Source organism: Lygodium microphyllum, chromosome 2 (assembly GCF_053477565.2).
Source record: "Lygodium microphyllum isolate KBCC chromosome 2, Lygodium_microphyllum_v1.1.10, whole genome shotgun sequence".
NCBI lineage: Eukaryota > Viridiplantae > Streptophyta > Polypodiopsida > Schizaeales > Lygodiaceae > Lygodium > Lygodium microphyllum.
In genome coordinates this window covers 19,493,081-19,499,080 of record NC_141136.1, presented here as the reverse complement: position 1 = coordinate 19,499,080, position 6,000 = coordinate 19,493,081, and positions in this window count along the sequence as shown.

The window sequence follows — 6,000 nt, the reverse complement described above, 5'->3', positions numbered from 1 at the left end:
AAATCCTACCCACCTAATATTTTTTGAGGGGTTTTCAGTCTACATGAAGGCACTTGATATTTTTAGCCCTCCCCTCAGTCTGGAAGCATTCATGCGCAATAGTTTCTTTCATAAAATGATGAAGCACTTACAAGAAAATAAAAAATTGAGTTCAATGATATATCCCCGAACACCTCAGATTCAAAATCCAAGAAAATCAATGTCATATCTCTCTCAAACGACTCTTTGATGAGCACAAAAAACCAATCATAAAATTCTCTTCAATATCAATAATTTTTTTTCCATCTAAAACCCTAAAAAAATACCTCATTTAGAATGAAATCAACATTATTCAGAAAAATCCATATATCCCTCCCATTCGCCCTAAGAGAAAACATGATAACCTTAGTGGTTTTTAACAAGGTCTCAACCCTTTCTATGTTGCCAAACTTGGTTCCATCCAGAGGAACATCCAAACAATCAAAAAAGTCATTAGAAAATGCTCAAACAACATCTCCCATGTTTACAAAATATCACTCACATCGAATGGAGTCCCCTCTTGACTCTCAAGATTATAAGAACCAATTTCATCAAGATAAAGATTCTCTCCAAAATAGCCATTCAAATCACTTATCTCTTCAATAAGACAAGACCCCAACTCCTCAACTCCACATAAAAAATGTTTAATCCCCTCCATAACATCCTCACTAGAAATATCAAGAGAAATTTGACAAGAAGCTTCAACAACATCACAAATATAAATACTAGCAACAAATTGGGGTTATAGACCTCATGTACATACTCAACTTTCTAGTTTGCTTCAATTTCTTCCTCACAATTACTCCTCTTCTCTTTTTCCCTAGTTTTAGATCTCTCTTCTCTCAATATTTCAATTCTTTTTATAGCCTTTTTCAAATTTCCTTTCATATTTTCATTTGTGTCACTCTCAGGATAGTCAAACCCCCAATTAGAATAATCACAATCATTATCAAACACATTAGAAGAACTTAAAGAAAATACAATATTGTCACATGAAGTTTTCTCTTCTTCATTGTTGCCAAAATCAACCATACAATTATCTAAAAAAATATGAGGAAGCATGAAGTTAGGTCTACTCAAAGCAACATTATGAACCTCAAAAACAAAAAGCCACTTTTGGGCTACTCAAACCATCATCAACTAACTCAAAGACTCACCAAAGCAACACAGACAACAACACCATCACAAAAATAGTCACAATCCATAATCTCAATAATCTCTCAATCAACCTCACATCTAGAAGCTTGATATCACATTTAGCCACATTGATCTCTTTCAGCAACAAATTTGAATCCTCAACTTCATCATTAAATATTTCAAATTCTAAGCCCTCCCCCTCATGGTCTTCTAAAAACCTCAAAAACTCCTCCTCAATTCTCTCTTCATCTCTGAAACACTTAGATCTACCATCACAAAATTCTCGACTCTCTTGTCTCTCCCCATCTCTCTCAATATTTAATAACTCTACTGCAATGAATGATACTTCTCCATCTGAATTACTTCCAGAACTTTCATCCTCACTATCATCTTCCTTACAACTATCACTCTCTTTCTCCTCTTCTTCTTCACTGTCATCCTCATTCACCAATTCTTTTCTTAAACCCATATCAACTTTTTTTGCTATTCCACTACGATTATACATTGTTATGATTCATTTTCCCCAATCTTATATTGTTCCTACCTTCCTAAGCTATGGTTCACCAAGGATAAGCAAGAAAGCATCCCCCCAACCCTGTTGGCATGACATGAAAATCCATCTTTATGGAAACACCATATGCCTTGACCTCCAAATTTTGAATTATGCCTAGGCACCTTACTTTAGCATGATTAAAAAACTTGATTTGAAACTTTGATCCCTTGATAATTTGAAGTCCAAAGTGCTCTACACAAGCTTGAGTAATCATACTAACTTGAGCTCCTCCATTCATACGTGCATCTCCTATAGTTTGATTCTTTCTCAAGCATCAGCAACATGACAAATATTATGTGACTCCTCCACACTCAAAACTCGCATTTTTCATCTCCTTTCTTTATTTTTCTTCCGCTTTCCTCGCCAACCTTGCTAGTCTCATGTCCATGTAACGTGGGCACCTGTTATCTTCAGGGCATGTCTTAGCAGTCCATCGGAAAGGATGTCTAGAAAGCTTCACCCGGCACTCCCATGGAATGTTACGGGATTTGCGATCTAGAACTCTCCGTGTCTGCCACGTAGCAGAAATATTCTGGCCATTCCCACTTAGGACCGACCTGAATTAGGGTTTTCCCTATTGGTCATTTCCTAACGGCAACTAGCATCGAACCCAAGCGAACTACTTTATGCAGAAACGCCAGGTCCGAAGCGGATTCACGCTGCACTTGGTTCAAGGAGAATGGGAAACGAGAGGGATGCGAAGCTCAACCTCTCTGCCATAAGACATAGTCCCATTCTGTTCCCCTAAAACAGCGTAAATCGGGATCAATTATATCTCTAGGTCAACGCTTTTGTTGTTCGTGTTCTTTGACGATCTTCGGGCTGTCCATCGTGATTTGAGAAAAGTTCCCGGCCAACCGGGACCACCCATCCGTAGGATGGACCTATGGCCACATCCACCGCACTTTCCTTAGGTTGTTCTAGTTATTTAATTAGCTAACACATTTAGTTGGACACGTATCAATCAGCTTCCTTAATTAGGCCATTAGGCACTGGTTCCTTCACATAATCATATCACTTGACATAGAAAAGCAATGTCAAACAAGTTCCTTTTTAACAGGTTATCATATTTATCTTTGAAATACATAAAGTCCAGCCCGTAGGCTTATCCACAATCTGCTCGAAGGCTATCCAGCAATCCACAGGGATCACTAATCCAAGTTTTTTGCCCATAGACTAGTATGCGGGCCTCGAGATCCAATCCCGAGTTATGTTAGCCTCTTGTGCAGGGCCCGGAAGGCGAGGGATTTACGGCCACAGCCCCCTGGCACCCAAGCGTCCTCCTACTCCAAGTAGCACTTAACGTAGAGACCTCTCGCGGCGAGTTCGGTCCACCTTCCCGACGCGGTTAACAACCCCCTTGGTTAGGATCAGGCAGGCAGTCGGGGGTAACTGAAGCTGCCTCTCCCTTTAGGCCTTCAACTTGAAGCATTACATATTCATTTATCCTTTAATTCTTTGATCAAACAAAGCAAAACAGTGCTCTTAAATCTGTAACAAGCACAATCATTTCCATTGGTCGTTATTGTTGGTCAACTGCTAAGAAGTGAATTCTTCTTTCCGAATGCATGTAGCACGTGATCCGGGAACTTGTGACTTGGCAAGATCCCTTATATCCTGCGTTAGGGCCGTACCCTATTAACCCGACTTGGTCAATACCCTAGGTTCATATGTTATTCCAATTTATTGGTTGGTCTCTTGCTTTCTAGCAATTATCTTTACTCAAGAAAGATACTATATTAGGACGACTATTCATCCTCTTGCAAGATAACTTACGTAAGAATCTTCCAATCTCATTCTGAGGAATTGGCCATTCCCTTGTGATTAAATCACACGATCATCCAACTCTACCACTTGTTGCACAAGTGTCACATCAAGTATGGGACTATTCACCCATCGAATGGAGTCACGAAATAGTCTGTTCTTGCAGATGGCAATAGGCCGACTTGTCAGTCCTAGGGTTTCAAGTTTCATCATTTTAGCGAGAGGTTCTTAGGAAAACCCTAGATCACTTCTCGCAAGTAGGTCCTACTGTCCCTACATTCCGTGAATGTGGGCAAGTATTTAGGGTTTAGGAGTTTCAATTTTTGGCAATACGTGCGACTAGGTAAATGTCTCCACCGGGCTAACCCTCGTCAGTTCCTTGGGATATGTCGCATTGAATTAACCCTTTTCTAAACGAGTACTCCACGGTTTTTAGGTGTTTAGGTTTATGCCAATTTAACCTATCTATTCTTGAAGATAATTATGCTATTATTTCCATAACCACATGACTCATTGTCTATGCATAAGTTGATTTTCAACCCTAACTTTTCGATTTAAGATCAAGCATAGGTTAGGTTAAAACCTAATTCTAATTAATCATCCTATAACTTGCGGACAAGATTCATGCTAAGACAAGCAGTCTTTTACTAATAATTATGCAGTTGAAAAGCGATAATTGACTAGAGTTATGCAATGTAAGAATCATTTCATGCCTTGCAATTTCCTATGGGTTATTAGCACTTTCCATAATGACTCATTTGCGAAGAAGATATGTTCTAATAATGCCACATGCAGTTTATACTTCCATGTTTAAATGGAGTGCACTATCTGAATTCCGTTTTGAAAATATGGACATTAATCTAATTTCAGTAAATGCACAAAAACTACTTGCTAGAAATGCATATCAATTTTCTGCTCACTTTATTTTGTTCGTTTTATTGAAAATACTAATGATTGAACTTTTCTGTCTCGTGAGCTAATTCTTTCAGAATTAACCTAAGTATTTAAGACAAAATATGCCTCCTATCTCCAAAAAATTATCCTCGCACGATTGAATTATAACAACATAAAATAAAAATTAGGAAGGAAAACCTGGACTTGTGGTGAGATGTCCACGTGGATGCTAGGAGACGATCCTCCTGCGGTTGTGCCTTGGGCTTTCTTAGGAGCCATCGTGAATGTGGCCTTTCCATCTTGGATGCGGCTTTGCGAAACTCCCTTTGAAATTCACCCGTCCCTTGTGAATGTTTTTTTTCTTTCCTTCCTTTTGTAGAAGCTTCAGTGCGAATTGAATACACGGAAAGGGGTTTAGCCTCAGGCTAATTGGGAGATTGAAGGAAATCCAAAGAAAAAGCTTGATGGGGCTTTTTAAAGGCCTTGAATAGGGTTCCACGAAAAAAAAGGTACTAAATGGATTTTTGAGGGGTTGAAAAGAAGGGAATGGCGGAAAAGGCCTTAGAGGGATCTTTCGTGAGGGAGGGGGAAACCCACGGCTTGGAGTTCAATTCCCGGGAAGGGGTGGGAAAACCTCTTTAAAGTGGGGCTTACAAAAACCACGAGAAGAGGGCTTTTCTTTTTGTGTGGGGGAAAACAAAGGTATAAAAGGGCTTTAGGGAGGAAATTTTTGTAAGGAGGGGGGAAGGGACTTAAGGACCCCTTAGGAGGGAATTTGTGGGGGGAATAAGCAAAGGGTATGAAAGGGCTAAGTAAGGGATTTTTGCATGGGGGGAAAAGGGGCTTAAAGACCACTTAAAGGCCCTTCAAGGAAAAATTGGGGGGGGGAAAGGGGGCTTATGAAGCTCCCATAGAAGCTTCCAGAAGCTTCAGAGAGCTTCTGTATGTGGAGGGCAAGGGAGGCATAATCGGATGGCGTCTCATGGCGGATAGACGGTGGGAGGGCGGACTACACTTCAAGCTGCTAGAGGCGCCACGCTCTCCCTCCCTCACGACTGCATCCCTTCACGACACGTCGGCATCAGACTCTCCCTTCCTCTTACCACTCCAACACTTTTCGTCCTCACAGTTGTTGTCCCTCAGCCATGGAGTAATGACCTTATCTCTCTCTTTTGCGGCAGGAGACAGTGTCTTCCTCTCGTTCTATGGCGGCCACCCCCTTTGCTATGCCCATAGCCTTTTTATAGGTGAGGGGAGGGGAATCCTCCCTCCCTTGCGTGGCATCACGCATGCCCACTTCTCTCCTGCAAGCTCCATCGAGGAGCTTAATCACTCCTTCTATTCCCCTCCCCCTCCAGCACGACAGTCGGCCGCTGGGGGGAATAAGGGGAATAATTAAAAAAATTTGTCATTTATCCAATTCAATTATCCTTTATAGAGGCGGTTCACACGTTCCTTTGGAATGTTACATTCTCTCCCCCTTGGAGGAATCGAGATGTCCTCATCTCGAGATAAACTGGGGATATTGATGGTTGAGAGTGCTTTCATCTATCCAAGTGGCATCCTCTTCGGGATAATCTTTCCAGTGGACGAGGCATTCTCTCAAGGTTCTGGATCTCAGTTGTCTCTCCCTA